The sequence below is a fragment of the Carassius carassius genome, chromosome 3, assembly GCF_963082965.1.
Source record: "Carassius carassius chromosome 3, fCarCar2.1, whole genome shotgun sequence".
Classification (NCBI taxonomy): domain Eukaryota; kingdom Metazoa; phylum Chordata; class Actinopteri; order Cypriniformes; family Cyprinidae; genus Carassius; species Carassius carassius.
Genome location: NC_081757.1, coordinates 21,755,621 through 21,774,746, shown reverse-complemented (window position 1 = coordinate 21,774,746; position 19,126 = coordinate 21,755,621). Strand labels below are relative to the sequence as shown.

General features: G+C 36.7%; 1 pseudogene; it reads right to left on the bottom strand.

The window, feature by feature from the left end:
- Positions 1-2,026: 2,026 nt before the first annotated feature.
- Positions 2,027-19,126, bottom strand: part of LOC132112997 (phosphorylase b kinase regulatory subunit beta-like) — a 75,105-nt pseudogene continuing 58,005 nt past the window's right edge.

The following is a 19,126-nucleotide window of genomic DNA, read 5'->3' as shown; positions in this document are numbered from 1 at the left end:
ATACTGCTGACAGTTCAATACTGTATATTGCTCGATAAAACTTAAGATACACTACTTTACAAAAGTTTTCTATTTTAAATCAGAACTGTTCTTTTCATCAAATAATCCTGAAAGAATCACTGTATCAGTGTTTCCACAAAAACATTAAGCAGCACAAAATATGATTTGATTTGAGATTTATAGCCATTTGCACAGGTACATTACAGTACATTGGAATTCTTGTACGGAAAAGTAGAGCAATAAACTTTCTCAAATTAAAAAAAAAATAGTGAAGTGATTAATTGAACAAATTAAGAAAGACTGATAAGAAATGTTTCTTTACTCTTAAAAACAAAGGTGCTTTATGAAGCCATAGAATATATATATTTATATTTTTTTCCTAAATGGTTCCATAAAGGACCTTTAACATCTGAAGAGACTTTGTTTCACAAAAGGTTCTTTGTGGCAAAAGAAAGTTCTTCAGAATATAAAAAAGTACAAAAAAGATGGTTTGACTGAATTGTTCTTTGTGGAACCAAAAATGGTTCTTCCATGGTATCGCTGTGGAGAACCTTTTAAAGCAAAGCGAGTAATGACTCCTGAAAAATTAGCTTTGCCATCAGTAATAAATAACATTTTCAAATAAATTCAATGTGATGCAAAGATTAAGAATCACAATTTATCCTTTTCACCAATGTCACCTACGCAAAGGTGACCCTCATGTGGACGAAGTAGGAGACAACTGAAGACGGACCTCAGACAGCACACACACTGTGACTTTAAGGGGCCTGTTAACTTTTATGAGGGTTTTAAAACGGTTTTATTGCTTTTCTCAAGTGGATGGCTTGATTTATAATATGACCGTTCAAAAGTGTAAATTAATTTGGATAGGTACTGCAACACTGGGTGTAAAGGTGCATTGATTAATAATACAAATTAGAAAAAAATGCAGGAAGAATAACGGAAGTGCATTACATTGTTACAGATGGAGCCATTTTTTAAATGATCTGCCGAAATCAGCAAAACAAGCTTCCCATACTTGCAATCGATAGATTTTGGCTTAAGAACTTGTAGTTTAGCTTTGTTCAGCCCTTAAACACCAGTGTGTAATCTTGTTTCCAGCCATTCAAAGCTTTTTTAAGGCCTCAGGGGCAAATACAGATCCTTCAGTCTCTCAGTCTGGTCTCCGTGTTCAATATATTGTGAGTTTGAGACTCATTCCTCAGGAGAACTGCGGAGACATCTGATCGCTCTGACATACACTAAGCGGAGGCTGATGGCAGTAGACAGCATGATGAATAAGGAACTAAGCCCAAACACCCACTCAGTCTGATAAACAAGATTTCTGCTGAGCTTTTTCTCTGGGATTTACCCTGATACCTATCACATCTTTTATGTTTCTGTCAAAACGTTTGAGGTTTTCAGTGTAGTTGACAAGAGAAAAAAGGACAGAAAAATGCAATTAAGTTAAAACATGGACCGTTTATTTTTCTATATATATTTCTTCAGTAAAAATGGACTAAAAATACTGTTTAAGAACATAGTGAAAACATGAAGACATTTTTCATAACCTTCAACCATACATAAAGGCAAGTGATACATGATACATTAACTAGTAGTCAGAAGCTCTGAAGTAAACTGACAAAAGGTTCAAAATGACCAACAAACTACATTAAGTGAAGATCAACTTGCACAATACATAACAATCAATGCTTGCAAAATACAAAAACACCTGCAAAACAGCTTACAGCTTCACATTTAAGCTTATAACCGACAACACCTAGAACACTCTATTTAACCACATCCTGAAATAATAACATGCAGTTAGTTCAGTAACTTACTGGATGATGTTAGTGGATATTGACCTTAAATTAATCATTTAAAATGAGGCATGTGGTTCTCTTTACATAGCCAAGTTGAATGGTTCTTGCTCAATAAGCTGTGGTACGTAAACTGGGTTTTTAAAATATATGCAAATGTGAGCAAGATCCTGAAAGAATATACATATATATTTTTTTGTTTATATGCTTTATAATATATTCCAGACAAAAACAATCCTATGTTAGCATGACTGGGCTTGTATGACAGTCTAAGTAAGGCTGATAGAAGTGTGTGGTGCGTTAGCTGACAGAACACGGGTCATCTTTACTGGGCTTCACCTCTCCTTGAAGCAGCTGGATCATTACTGCCTTGGTGAGGTAACTGGACGTGCCTCGTTTCCCCAGGGCTGGTGTGTTGTAGAAGAACTCCATGTGCTCCTGTGGATTACATTTACCTTAACATCACCACAAAATGCTAATGCAAGCACACATGGTTTTCAAATTCATACTGGCTGCTGGGCTTTAAAATAGATCAAATATCAGGACTCTCACTGTTCAAAATGTTTTTTCTTCTTTTTTTTCTTTTTTTTTTAGAAATTGATACTTTTATTTTGCAAGGATGCAGTTAATTGATAAAAAAAAAGATATAAAAGATTTCAAATAAATGCTGTTCTTTTGAACTTTCCATTCATCAAAGAAAATGAATAATAATAATTGCAGTTTTCTCAAAAATATTGAGCAGCACAACTGTTTACAAATCAGCATATTAGAAATTATTTCTGAATGATCATGTGATGCTAAAGACTGGAGTAATGGCTGCTGAAAATTCGGTTTTGCCATCACAGTAATAAATTTTAAAATATAATCAAATAGTAAACAGTTATTTTAAAATTGTGAAAATATTTCACGTGTTACTTTTATTTAACCTAAACTTTTGAATTGTATTGTAGACTGATCCAAGCATTTGATGACATTAGCTGAACTAAATTAAATCTGCCCTCACCTGTTTCTCAGATCCATCCAGTCTGCTGCGGTCTTTCTGAAAGTCAGCAAAGGCATCCTTAACCAAGTGGTCCAAATCTACAGCCTCCTGAAACTCCAACTCTGGGTTTCTTTCCAGCACAATTGACACCACCATCAACTGCTGCATTCAGGTCAGCAAAGACACAAACACAAACAACAGTCAAATGATATGTCCGATTACAAATCCTAGTGTTATAGAACATGTTAAAGCTGTGGCAGGGACAAATCGTGCCTCACCTCCACAATGATCTGCCTGTACTCAGGCAAAACAATGTTCTTCAATGTATCTTCCACCAACATAGGAAAATTCATTTCATACATGGTCATATCTGATAGAGTAGGTGGCTGCAGAAAGTGAAAGTTTAAAGTGGTCATCTCAAAATCATTTAAAATGATTATTTAATGATGCAATTATTTATTCTCTATTCAGCCTCAATAATACTATGCTTAAGATTTCAGAAATATGTTGAAATTATTTAGAAAAGTTACCCGAGGGAGATGTTTTCCTCCAACCGTTATGCCATTACGTGTTCTCTCCAGGATTTGCCAAACACGCTCATAGAAATTGAGAGAAGTGCAGTCGAGGGAGCCATCGATCTGACGTCTATTGAGCCATGATCTATGGAAGTATAGAAGAGTAAAATTAACCCTCAAAACTGCTGCAATGGAGAAATCCTTGAACACTAGCTCTGGAGCAGGATTCTTTTATTTTTCAATATTTGAGGTCAGTATGATTTTTTTAATGCTCAACAAGGCTGCATTTATTTTATCAAAAATACAGTAGAAACAGTAATATAGTGAGAAAATGTTATGTGAGAAACATGTTTATTTATTCATGTAGATATTCTGACAATGTGAATGTGTTACAACTGCATTATCAGAAGACCTTATTCTTTTACTTGATAATTTACCTCAGCTGCCCAATTGAAAACTAGGAATAATCGAATGATGATAAACTGTACGCTACTATTGCAATTGGACACAGCAGATGATTCAGACTTGGCAAGCATCTACACTAACACGCAGATGGTGGGCATCCTGCACCTGCCAGTCTGTTGAGGTTGGAGGACATCCAGCAGGAGCTGTTTGACATCAATAGGGGACATCTGGTAGATGTCCTGAGGTGGCATGTCCCCAGCACGAATCTTCGACTCATGTTTCATGGCTTGAACAATCCATCTGATTGAAAAACAGACATGTTTAAGGTAACCCATGTAAATAATTGAAAGAAATTATCTATAGCAAAAGATATTATTAATTAATGACATGAGCATGTTTTATTATTTAGGCCCATGCTGTGAAATGCTTGATGGCGCACCCCACACGGATCTTCAGCATGCCATTGAACAGCTCTGGGTTGTTGGAGATGATCCAGCCAATGGTAATGACGAGCTCCTGCTGCAGCATGGCCTCTCGCTCATCATGGGGGCTGCACTTGCTTTATATGATGTCTTTAATGACCCCTGGACACAGGGAGCTAGAGATCACAATTCCTCATGTCCAAACAGGCTGAGAGTCACCTGGTAAAACAGAACTGTCGTCAGTCTGCATCATGATGAATCATTTCTCAGACATGTATTTTTAGTTGTTTATTTTTCTCTGAATGGGTTTTAACCAGGACTCAAACCAGGATTTTTCCACAATAAAATGTATAAATCCAACCTGGTCTAATGAGAAAATGTAACCGTTTCATGACATTTCAAAAATTTTATGAATTTGTACAAAGCGATTTGGTTAACTTGTGATTTTTAAGATGGAACATAGCATGATGGTCCACTAAATCGAACCATCAGAGGGGTGAAGGCAAGTCATATGAAAGTGAACGAATTAGGTCATACAATATTCATACAAAATAGCCACCAATTGGCAAAAATTTAAAAAAGTTAGGAATTGCCATGAGAGTATGTTGTATAAAGCACAATACTCCACAACATCTCATAATGTGAATGAATCTAAGTAAATGCTGCTACATACCCAACTTTTTACAACATTTACAGTACATAGGAAAAATAACAGAATTAAGGGTTTGTTGGCCTTTAAAAGATAATTTTTTTTAAAAGCTATTTGGGTACTTTGTGATTGTGAAATGTAAGTGGAAAAAAGTCACCACGAGACCAGGTGTTACCAGAATAAAATGTGACTGCCCAGAAAAGTGACATTACATCTAGTATTATTTGTTATCAGATGCCTATTGGGGCCAGGTTTACTAAACAGGGAAAATTAGCGCAAGAGCGCAATTTCAAAACAGTGAAAATTGGTGTGGAAATTTCTGCAGGTGATTTACAGACAACGGCCAAACTAAAAAACATAGACGCAAATTAGCAGAGTTGCAAATAAGCAAAGCTGATGATCATCAAGTGTGGGTGACCAACTTGCGACACAGGCGCAAAATAGTTTAAGACATGCTTTTTATGGGGGTTAAATAATTGCGCAAATACCTTTAATTTGATGAGCGCAAACGCTAGTTAATATCATTACACGATTCATTTTAATACTCTCCTCCCATAATAATGTTAGGCACAAAAATAAGGCTACGTTCACACTGCAAGGCTTAATGCTCAATTCCGATTTTTTGGAAAAATTATTTTTTTTTGCAAGGCCGTTCACATTTCCAATTAAATGCAACCTTTTGTGATCTCCTGTGTGAACGTGAAATGACCCTGAAGTGACCCGCATGCGCAGAAGAGTACTCAACGCTCAACGACGTCACTCGTTGTTTGCGGAAGTAGCGTTAAACATGGATGTCAACAACAGTGTAGTCAACAGCGGAGCTCTTCTTGCAATATTAAAGTTATTTTCCCAACGGAGCCAGCACAATTACAATCTTCTCGTTTTAAGAAGAAAATTAAAAAGAAGGAGGAGAGCAAGGCTTTTGGCCATGGCGTTTTGTGGAGCAGTGTTAGCAACGTCGGTACAGAGAAACGTGTGGGTGCGGAGTCGCAGCCAGGAGTGGTGGGATACTGATGTGAGTGGCTTCACTAATACAGAATTCATCAGTTTATCTTCTCGTTCCCGCCTACTTCAACGCAGACGTATGACGTTTGTAGCGTATCAATGACGTACGGGTCGGATACATGTGGCCTGGCCGTTCAGACGGAGGTCGCATTTCAAAAGATTGGATACGTATCGGATTCAGGACCACATACCCAAGTAGCCTGGGTCACATTTGAAAAGATCGGATCTGTGTCGTTCAGACTGTCATGAAAAGATCAGATGCAGGTCGCATAGGGGCAAAAAAATCGGAATTGGGTCATTTCAGCCTGCAGTGTGAACGTAGCCTAAGTGTCAAACCTCTTCAGCGCTAATTCTTCATTGCGTGTCTTTAGTAAATCCTGACAGTAGTATTTTAACGGCAAAAGATGGTTTGCGCTAGTGCAAGCAGTTAATAAATCTGGCCCTTGGTCTTTTGTTATGTTTTATTTATGTAATGAAATGCATATATTTTAGTGTGGATTAGGTATGTGGTGGCTTGCTTTGCATGATCTGCTGTTATATCTCCTTATAGTTCCCAGCAGACATTAATATTGCTCTGCTATGGGAATTTACCCAGATACACATTGAGTAGTGAGCACACAGGTAAGGGCTATGCTTCTTTAAATTAAATAAGGCTAAGACTCCATAATTCTACATGCAGGTCAGCTAAGACTGCTCTCGTATGCAAAGAATGACCCATTTTCAAACCCAAACGTACCCATTTATCTTACTCTCAACATAAGGCCCCTAGGATGCAATTTATATGCAGATTCACTGCTAGTGCGCAACTCTGATGAATCATTTTACAACCACCAGGGGCTAAAGAGGCCTATGTTGGAAAACTAAGGCAGTTCATTATACAAACACTCCACACCACACGTAATGTTTGTCTCAACACAAAGCAAATAAAAGGTAAATGTACAATGATGTTAAATGTGATACACGAACCAATGGGTTGGCTGCATGAGTTCTGGGTAAAAGCAATTTCACTGCAGAACGAGTGGTTAAGCATCAAATGAAAGGGCAACGGGTTAACTTTGGCAGTGGTGACTGATGCAATTAGACACTTTCATGTTGCATAATAGAAAGAGGAGTCCATCATGCCTGAATCATACAATTGATGTGAATTTAAGGCTAATGTTATCCTACTTACAGTCAGTAAACAATAAAAATATATATATTTTTGACTTCCGATGTTGTTCATAATTATTTAGGCCCCGTTCCTGTTTTCCACTTACCTGCTTACCATGCACTAAAACGCTAGTAATGCTCGGTGCAAGGCTGTCCACTAGTTTAGTTAAGAGACTGGCAGCAAGGCACACAATGGACCTGGTGAACACAACACAGTACAACAGAGATATTCTCACTCATTCAGTTTAGCCAAACATAAATGGGACTGCACTGTAGCCTATTACAAAATATAGTTTATTCCTAAAATATACACTACTGTTCAAAAGTTTGGGGTCAGTAAGATTATTTTAACTAAACTGATTCTTTAATTTTTTTTAAATATTTGAAAATATTACGCAGCAATGATTTGCAACACAAGGATTTTTTTCTTGAGCATTAAATCGGCATATTAGAATGATTCCTGAAGGATCATGTGACACTGAAGACTTTAGTAATGCCTGCAAAAATGCAGCTTTGTGATCACAGGAATAAATTACATTTTAAAATATATAAAAATAACAGTGTGTAACATAAGTGCTATTACTATATTTTTGGATCAAATAAATGCAGACTTGGTGAGAATAAAAGACTTCAAGAACATTAAATCATCTTAATGACCCTAAAGTTTTGAACTCAACTGTAAGACTTGCTGCCTCATAAGCAATAAAAAAAATGATGTAGCTGGAGGTCAAAAGTAAATCATTTCACATATACTGTATCACCAAAAAGGCTTGTTAAAAGAACTCTGTGAACCTCGCCAAACTTCTTTGAACTTTTTTTTTTTTAAATCGAATTGTAATGCAGCATGATGCTCATTTGAATAAATGAGATGTTGTTATATATTCCAAGATTTTGACCCCCTGTAGCATTTAAATCCTCATTAATATTTCAAGCTGGGTTCTCTGGAATGAAAACGATCAAAAGTGACAAAGTGGCACTGGGCATTCGGACCCTGCTGTTTATACACTTTATAATACAGTGTTATACTTGCTACACTTTTGTCATTTAAATGACCATTCATTTATTTGGCAAGCGCTTTCATCCAAAGTCATCTAACAAGTGTGATCAGGGTATACGTTTTATAAGTAGGTGTATTCCCTGGAAATTGAATCCATGACTTTAACGTAATTTGAGCTACAAATTTAAATGTTCACCAATTTCATTTTTAGCTGATGGATTCCTTTGGGGAATTAATATCAATAGGTGTTATAGACAGGTTATACTGCCACAGACATAATGGGATTCAGCTCATAAACAAACTGCAAATGAGACACGGCTACAGTGATAGCCCCAGCTATGAGACATCAATTTGTGTGAAAGATAGAAAATAGCTCGTCTCTCAAAAAAATATATATATATACCATATGCGCAAAATAACAATTATAAAAGGAAAAGACAAACAAGTAATGAGCTGCATGGTTTCTTGGTGCATGATCACAAAAGCTTGAGAGAGCGGTCAACAATTACACCACACATGCAGAGGTTGTGAGCCCCAATGGCCAATTACAACATTGTGGTTATATGGGGAGCTATAGAACCGGCACATTCTGGATAACAGCCGCAGCACTACACACCGCCAGCCTACACGAGGTTTGCGAGTTTAAAAATATATATATGTGCATAGTGTGTTCAGTTGCATACAACATTAGACACATACAAAGAAGAGGTATAAATAAAAATAGCCATAAATATATCAAGAGCATCTAATTTTTACCCCAGAAATGAGGAAATAAGTGCAACTTTAAATGCTTCTGGAGAGCGTGTTGAAAAGAGGAACTTTTACCAAAGTTTCCTGCTGTCAGCTCTTCTGTAGATTCTCTCCAAGTCATCTTAAAGATTCTCTGAACACAAAGGAGGGTTAAGAATGGCATCCTGGAGCATTTAGGCCCAAAGACGTGGAAGCTCCAGATTGTGACATAAAATCACATATAAGCATATATTTAATCGCTCAACGCTTGTTCAATGGTCCATTTAAGAGTGTGAACAGTCTTGAGCTATGAGATAAACTGTAACTACGGGAATTAAGACCGTGACAAGGGTGTGAGCTAGCATTGCCAACCCTTGCTTAGCCATGAAGGCACTAAATGGATTACAGCTGTGGACATTTAATTCAGATGAGCTTTAAAAGCAGCCATGCGGCAAGACGTGTCCTGTGGCTCTTTAAAAAGCTCATCATTTAAATATTGCTGAAATACCTTAGCCTTCCACATTTAATCCTTAAAATGCTAGGAAAAACTGCTATTGAAATCAAGAGAAATCACACACAGGGCCTTCTTTTTTGAGGAGAATACTGGCCAGCTGGGCTTGACTGGCCAGAGAGTCACAGTCCTGATAACAGAATATGATTTATATAAGAGCACCTATATGAAACTCATAATCACACATGGTCAGGATAGTGTGGCTCACATTGAATTTCTGTAGAATCTCAAATGTGGATTTATGGAGCTATTCCTCAATGTTGATCTTGGGCTGCTGCTCCAAGTCCGAGGTGTTCGGCGTGCTGGTTTGACGTTTCACTTTTGAGTGCTTGGGCAATTCCAGTTCCTCAAAGCTCTTTAACTCTGGGATCCTACAAAAGGAACATAAAGGAAGAATTGAGGCAATAGAAAATGGAAGATGAACCTGAGGCATGCATTAAAAACCATAAGGGTAATTTCTTTTTTAAATTGCTTCAATAAGTGAATCATATTGAACATAAAGGTGGAGAGGAAAATAAATGGTGTAAATTGACACTTTATTGACATGAAGGAAATCCAATTGTTCCACCACAGCGCCTGATATCAGGATCAACAAAGTTTCGACAAAGAATGAAACAATCTTACACAGGCGTTGCATTGATACATTTAATATGTCCTAAATGACTGTCAATCAACATGCTAAGCAACTACAGTGCCGTAAAATTGTATTTTCCCCTGTTGTGATATTCTTTATTATGCTCTTTATGGCTATATAAATTAAATATTTCACGAAGGAAACCAAGTGGAAACAGTGCATATGTATTACGATTTCAAAAAATAGATAACGCAGTCTCATATCAGTCCTGTAAAAAAGCTATTTGATATGAGCCTGCTTATCTCTGTCAAAGTCTTTTGGCAGAATCTCTGTCAAGGTCCTGTCTCTAGGACTGTCCAAAACCTTTATTTTATTTCTTTCAAGCCATTCAGATATAATCTTAATCATTGTTTTGCTGCATCTCCCAAATGCACTTAAAGTCAGCATGAAATGTAAGTCCCACTATCTATTTTCTATCACTCTAATCAAATGTTATTGAAATTACTGTGAAATACTGTGCAACTCATCTTGTAAATTGCGTCATAACTATTTCCCGGGGAAAAATGACACTTCTCTCTCGTGTTGTATGCCATAATTCTCCAATAATTTCATCTGAAATCTAGTCTGAATGCAAGCTCACCTTCAGAACAGCCTCCATCCAATCAACAACAAACAACAAACGGAACCAGGACTTCACCTTTCACTATTTTCTTTTTGATACTCCATTTCACTCAGGTGTACATCACAACATGATGTAACAGATTGTAAAAAAAAATCGTGACTTTAAGCTTCAGCTTGCACACAGATGGTTAGACATTCCCCTTAACTGTTTAATACGAGCATATAGCAGAAGTGTTTTTTATAATAATAAAAGTTAATCCAGGTACCAAGGCTGCATAACATCTCTAATACAATCATACTGCCACCACTATATTTTATTGTACAGGCACAGTCTGTGATGCTTTAACTGCTTTCTGATATCTTTTGTAACTTCTGTATGAGGTGCTGTGCCCTTGAAATTTTGACAGGTTGACCAACTCTGTGAACATTTACCGCTAGTCTAATGGCTCACACTGAGTCAATGAACCTTAGAAATGACTTTGTAACTCTTTTCAAACTTACATAGCTCAATATTTCCACTGTCTACCTGTAGACATTTTGAGGTGACTTCACTATAACTGAATGGCTCAATATATTTTACACTACCTTTCAAAAATTTGGACTCATAACAATTTTTTGTGATAGAAGTTAATTCCTTTTTTTTTAGCAAGCATGCATTAAATTGATCAAAAATGACAGTAAATACATTTATAATGTCTTATCTTTCAAATAAATGCTTTTGAACTTTGTAATAATAATAAAATATATGTTTCTTCAGCACCAAAACAGCATATCAAAATGATTTCTGAAGGATCATGTTAGACTGAAGACTGGAGTAATGGCTGCTGAAAATTAAGCTGTCAAAACAGGAATACATTACATTTTAAAATGAAAAGATTTCTAAAAAGATTTCTTTTGAAACATATAAAAAAAAAAAAAAAAAATACGGACCAAAAAATCTGCTTGTGCTCTCTAGATGCAATTGCCAACTAAGATTTGATTGACTTTGTTTCAAGGCTAAACAGGCAATATGCCTTAGGCAATGCCATTATTTAAATAATAATTTTAAAACCATGCTTTGTGATTTCACAGATATCCCTTGTCTAATTTTAACAAAATTAAACTATTCAGGGAACTAAATTTTTTAATAAGGCTTTCTTTCATTTTTATTAATACTTTAATAATTGTTTTACGTTGGAAAAGCTAGTAGTCCAAAATACTTTTATATACAATAAAATAATTTATTGTAAAGAACAGCACACCTGAAGTCAACATGTCCAGGATGGGGATGAAGCGGCTTCCCTAGGAGGCAAGAGATGACATTACTGATCCTCTCATAAACAAAACCAGGATCTGGCTGATCCTGGAGAGACTCTTACTTAATGTTGTCCTCTCTGATAAGGGCAAGGAAGAGAGGTCGGCCTGGCATCTTCCAGTACTGCTTAATAAACTGCAAGGCATTCTGCAAAACACGAGTGAATACAGACGAGTTTATACAGTGCAGATAGCAGAAGAAATGCTCTGTAATGCTGAGAGGCGACACTGATGATTTATGGGGACCTTTTCTGTCCACTGCCTATTTTCTGCCCAAAATTTGATTCATTCTTTATATAGAAATATAGACATAGTATGGAACATAAAGTGAGACCTCTTCTTACATTGTCTGAGAAACCAGTGAGGTGTGATACCGCCCAACTCACCTTAATATCATCAATCAAAAGCATGACATCCTGCGACAAATAGAAGTCACTAAGATCAAAGACAATTGGATAGAAGACCACAGTCTTTTCAAGGATTCAATAAATCTGAGGGGGAGAGAAATGACCCATTGCATTACCTGCAACTATATGGATGACTAGTAGATCTAGAAATATACTTTACCTCAGACAGCATATGAAGCATTCCATTCATTCTGCACTGACAGACATATGAACATACTGTACCTGTAACTCTCTATGTATTTCTGGGAGAAGCTACATACTGCACACCATTGTCATACAGTACTTAATATAATCAATTCGCTATCAAATACAGAGGATAATTACACTCTTGAGTTCCTATTTTTAGCTTCCCTAAAAGTCACTGTGCTTAAAAAACAACAATGCTGGCCGTGTGGATCAGCAGGTTTTGACTTATAATTAATCATCTTTAGTCCATATTTGTGTCTAGTTAAAGGGGTAGTTCACCTAAAACAATAAAAATGAAAAAAATTAATTATGTTTTTAAACCAACATTTTAAAAAATCATTATGAAAAGTCATAGTTGACTATGGCTGTACAGCTCCAAAAATGACAAAACAACCATAAAAGTACTTTTCCAAGTCTTTGAAAGCCATATAATGAGATACCGATACAGATTTAATGTACAGATATAAGTACAGATTTTTTTTCATTAATCTACTCTGTTACCAAGATGTTACCTCAAGAACTTCTGCAACTAGATCATTTGCAAACAAAACAGTTGAACTGTTTGAAAAGCAAACCAACACTTTACTATAAATAACCATGGTTTTATTGTAGTAAAAGTGTAGCAAGCAACCTGATTGCCTTTTGTATAACCACAGTTTGACTATAAATGTCATGGTTAAACTATGGTTAGTGTAGCAAAAGCATGATTATTTTGTGATTATCATGGTCTTTTCTTCAGGCAGCGGATGCAAAGTTTTGGTTTTGCATTTTGTTACGGACTTCATTCCACAGTGCATTCTAGCCTTGTTCTTATTTATTTGATTAGATACTTGATTCAAAATTTTTATTTTAATTAAGATACAGATTTTACAAAATGAAATTCATTCAAAAAGGGGCATTCCACAAAACAAAAAAACCATATGAAATTGTCAAAGTTTTGAGTTGGACTACTATTTATTATAACAACCATAGTGTTACTCTGAGCCTCTTTTTATCTAAAGCGGATTCAAACATTTTCTGAAGAAACTGTAAAACTGTGCTTAGTTTAATGTTTTTGACCTTTCTTATGGTAACCAAGGCTGGATTTATTTGTTCAAAAATACAGAGAAAACAATAATATTGTAAAATTTGATTACAACTTAACATAATTTTACAAAACATGTTAAAATGTAAACAAAATCATTTTAAAATGCTATTTTTCTTATGATATCAAAGCTGAATCAAAATATCTTATTTTATGTTCAACATAGGAAAGAAACTTACAGGTTTGGAATGACACAAGGGTGATATGTTCATTTTTAGGTGAACGGATCCTTTAATGTGTTCTTGCTGAATAAAAGCATCAATTTCTGTCATGGTCCTTAAAAAAAAAAGTATTTTATTTACCCTAAACTTCTGAACAGTAGTGTAATTGGTCCACACTAGCTGAGACTTTAAGACACTTTAATTCACTTTTTTAGACACTTTTATTCCTGTTACAGTAACAGTTACAAGGAACAGAGGTATAGTCAGTGAACATAATATTTAAAATTAAACACATCAACCAGTGTCACTGACCGTGACTCTTGACGATCACATGACACACAACTACAGCAAATACAATAGCAGAGCAAAACACTGAGCAGTAAAGCAATAATTTGCAGCCTTTTTTTATGTCACGTTGCATAATGGGAATAGAAGTCTTGCCTCCTTACCACCTTATTTCACCAATGTATACCCACTTGGAGATTTATAGCCTCTTCGCTCCTCAGGTTCACCTTTCAATCAAAATTAATGATTTTTTTTTGGCCATTTTATTGTCTTCCAAATGGAAATAACAAATGTGATAGCTTAGAAAAGTAATAGTACATGTATTCTAAAACGTAGCAAAATAAAAGGCTAAGCACAAAGCCTTCACCTTGGTTATGTGCAATAATAACGCTTTGTGATGCTTGCCTCAGTAATAATACTCCAGTGCAGGGAGGACAAAGTCAGAGTGTGCTGACATCTTTACGACATTAGATGGAGCTCTTTTTCTCTCTGACCTCCTGTAGTTTGACATTCTCAGAATAACACTCCAGTACAAAAGTGTACTTCACAATACAACAAAAAGAAGAAAAAAAATTACAGAACAAGCAGAATAAGCCCCTGCTGAGGAGAATCCAGCTCATATCCAACTGAAACAGGAAAATAGCTGCTAATTTACGAACATTTTTCAAGAGAGCTTCATGCTACAGAACATTTTCTCTCAGAGCGGATCTCTGTACCTTGTAAAATTTGTGCGCAGAATAGCAATGAGGGGAAGACACAACTGAATCGAGAGTTCCCTCCCTCTAATCAGGAGCTCAACATGCCTGACACGAAACCTGCAACTGTCACACATGTTAAGCCTGTAGCACATCAAGAGTGGCAGTGAAGCCAGTGCGCTGATGCTGAAATGAACCTCTTTAATACGCAGGATTCTGCAATAAGTACGTTCACGCTCAGCCTTGATGCTTGGATAAGAAACAGCATGTGAACCTATAAACCGCTCGCATTTCTATGCTTCTGTTTACCATGATTATTCAAAAATATCAGGTTTTGGATTTGTAAAGGATAGAGCTACATTAGGGATGCACCACTGATCAAATATATAATTGAATTGCAATCACACCCACGATTAAGTAATCATGGAAAATGTAGATGAGAAGATTCCATTTAGATATATTACCATTGTGTAAACATTTTCTGTTTACAACACATTGAGCATTGTAACCATTCACAGAATTTGTTTCAATTGGAAAAGACAAACAGTCCTAATGAGCAAGCAGTCTGATCCATGAATGCATTTTCTTTTTGTTGTGGCACACGATAATGAGTGCTGAAGAAACATCACCTGACACAACAACAAGCTTGTGTAGAACCAAAGCGAAAGGCATTGACAGTAACTTGGAAAGATTTTAGATTTGCACGCTGCACTGCTCTCCACATAGACTGAGTAACAGCCAATATATATTGCAAGAAAGTAATTATTATAAACATTATAATCAACAAGGTGTAGAGAGTGTAAATAAGAGCGTAGACAGCTTTGATAATTATCCAAACCTCTCCATGGCCTGCGCAGCACAAAGATTGATCAATTTTAGCAGTGTTCTAACATTTCTGTGTCGAATTTCTTTCAGAATCTGGACACGTTTTGTTTTGAGTCACGAGGACCAATGTTAAGCTGAACACTGACTCTGGCTTGATTCACTGACTAACAGAAAAGATTGATTTAAATATAAACTTTATTTAATAAAGAATTAACGGAACAGATTTTATAGAATATTCATTAATAATAACACTGCCTTTAATAAGAAATACTTTTATTATACAGCAAGGACACATTAAAAGGGGTCAAATGATATTGCTAAAAAGAACATTATTTGATGTATTTGATGTAATGAAATTTGTTTATGTGGTTTAAGGTAAAAAAACATATTATTTTCCATATACTGTACAGTCGTGGCCAAAAGTTTTGAGAATTACATAAATATTGGAAATTGGAAAAGTTGCTGCTTACGTTTTTGTAATAGCAATTTGCATATACTCCAGAATGTTATGAAGAGTGATCAGATGAACTGCATAGTCCTTCTTTGCCATGAAAATTAACTTAATCCCAAAAAAACCTTTCCACTGCATTTCATTGCTGTCATTAAAGGACCTGCTGAGATCATTATGTCAGGCTGATTGGGTTAGAATGGCAGACTTGCATGTTAAAAGGAGGGTGATGCTTGAAATCATTGTTCTTCCATTGTTAACCATGGTGACCTGCAAAGAAACGCGTGCAGCCATCATTTCATTGCATAAAAATGGCTTTACAGGCAAGGATATTGTGGCTACTAAGATTGCACCTAAATCAACAATTTATAGGATCATCAAGAACTTCAAGGAAAGAGGTTAAATTCTTGTAAAGAAGGCTTCAGGGCGTCCAAGAAAGTCCAGCAAGCGCCAGGATCGTCTCCTAAAGAGGATTCAGCTGCGGGATCGGAGTGCCACCAGTGCAGAGCTTGCTCAGTAATGGCAGCAGGCAGGTGTGAGTGCATCTGCACGCACAGTGAGGCCAAGACTTTTGGAAGATGGCCTGGTGTCAAGAAGGGCAGCAAAGAAGCCACTTCTCTCCAAAAAAAAACATCAGGGACAGATTGATCTTCTGCAGAAAGTATAGTGAATGGACTGCTGAGGACTGGGGCAAAGTCATATTCTCCGATGAAGCCCCTTTCCGACTGTTTGGGGCATCTGGAAAAAGGCTTGTCCGGAGAAGAAAAGGTGAGCGCTACCATCAGTCCTGTGTCATGCCAACAGTAAAGCATCCTGACACCATTCATGTGTGGGGTTGCTTTTCATCCAAGGGAGTGGGCTCACTCACAATTCTGCCCAAAAACACAGCCATGAATAAAGAATGGTACCAAAACACCCTCCAACAGCAACTTCTTCTAACAATCCAACAACAGTTTGGTGAAGAACAATGCATTTTCCAGCACGATGGAGCACCATGCCATAAGGCAAAAGTGATAACTAAGTGGCTCGGGGACCAGAATGTTGAAATTTTGGGTCCATGGCCTGGAAACTCCCCAGATCTTAATCCCATTGAGAACTTGTGGTCAATCCTCAAGAGGCGGGTGGACAAACAAAAACCCACTAATTCTGACAAACTCCAAGAAGTGATTATGAAAGAATGGGTTGCTATCAGTCAGGATTTGGCCCAGAAGTTGATTGAGAGCATGCCCAGTCGAATTGCAGAGGTCCTGAAAAAGAAGGGCCAACACTGCAAATACTGACTCTTTGCATAAATGTCATGTAATTGTCGATAAAAGCCTTTGAAACATATGAAGTGCTTTGTAATTATATTTCAGTACATCACAGAAACAACTGAAACAAAGATCTAAAAGCAGTTTAGCAGCAAACTTTTTGAAAACTAATATTTATGTAATTCTCAAAACTTTTGGCCACGACTGTACGTTACTGTTTCTCCTCTATGCCCCGCCTTCTGAAACACTGATTTTTACAAGGTTCATCGGTCTGAAAAGTGAGGTGTGCTCTGATTGGCCAGCTATCCAATGCATTGTGATTGGCCGAATACCTCAAGTGTGTGATGGAAATGTTACACCCCTTAACATATTGTGATGCCCTGTCCGGCCGGAGCGACAATACATAAACATAGAACCCATTATAAATGTGATATAAACATGATTTGTTGTCGTGTCCTCTTTCGGAAGGCCAAACAAAGTAGCTTCGCTTTCTCAACAAAACAGCGCCACACCGCAGCCTTGAGTGATTGAAGACCGGAGGCCTAGATTGAGCGGAGGCCGGCTTGAGTGAGCAGAGGTGGGCCGGCTCAAAAACAGCATGGACATCGGATGCTACGAAGGAGCGCCGTTGGGATTGCGGCAACCACTTGTGACAACTCCGGACTGGACTACGCTTCATCCATGGTGAAAGCCCATCTAGCGATCCACAGAGTAAGGTTGATATATTTCCTCAGTGACCAGCACTGATCATCTCCAGGCATGACAAAGCGGATATCGTCCACTTTTGGAAGGCCAAACAAATTAGTTTAGCTTTAACAGTGAAACACACACTGTCTATACGACATGGCGGAGGCGACAACAACAATACTACAATGAGAATATAAGGTACGCTTTCTTTCTTTGCGCGAACATCTGGGTGGTGTTATGCAAATTTTCCCATATACTGACGTCAAGATTTGGGGGAGTGTTAGAACAAGCCATTTAGGGGGGTGTGGACGAGTCTTAACTTTTATAAAGAATATCTCTTTGGATTGGAGATTTTAGTCTTTGCAACTTTACAGATCTTCTTTATGCACCAAGAGCTTTTAACTCTCCAAAGAGAAAGGAAAAAAAAAAAAAAAATTATATTTTAAATCATATTTTAACTTTCTATTCATCAAAGAATCCTGAAATAAATGTATCATTTCCACACAAAAAAAAATATTACACAGCACAACTAATAACACAAATAATAAGAAATGTTATTTGAGCACCAAATCAGCCTATTAGAATGATTTCTGAAGGATCATGTAACTGAAAGCTGGAGTCATGTGACTCATGTCTGCTGACTTTTAAGTGGTAACGTTACTGTAAATTAATAAAAATTTATAATTTTATAATTTTATGAAAGAATATTATAATAAAATAACTAGTAAATCAATCTAGTGCTATTGCTCCTTTCTAAAAGAATCATTCAAGAAATTCAAATGTGCATCATTAGTCAAGTGTGACATTGTGTCGTTTACCATAAAGCGTGACAGTGATGAAGGTTTTGCAGCTGATCTACAGTAAGCAGGCCTATCTAGAGAGCTCCAGCTGTCTCTGATTGGTCAGCCACTGAATAAGCATCCTTACAGAGGCATACTCAGCAAATCATCAATCATTGGCACATCGGAGCATGCACACACACAACTGACGGTAGAAAAGAAGGGAGTCAAGAGAAGCAGCTACTGTTGGGTTTAAACCAAACAGCAGTGAATTACATGTTCCAGCGACAAAACCTTACCACCCACTCACACACTCACAGATAATAGAACAAACACATAAACATGATTACAAAAAGAATGGGCAGGAAAAATATTTAGCAAAAGATTTCTGATCCCTAAAAAATATTCGAATAATCTGATTTATGACGACAAGTTTAGACCAGGTTGTTCAGTAAATGAACACTACAGTACATCCTATTGATTTATTCTCACAATTAATTAATATTTTGGTCGTATATTCACTAAAGACATTTATATAACTGAGAAAACATTAAAGTCTATTTTCAGAGTCTTTTGTCAAACTGATTTAATCAATAGTGCACTAGTGAGGTTCAATCCATTGTATAAATCTTTAAGAGGATGCAAAAATAATTCACCGGCTGACATGA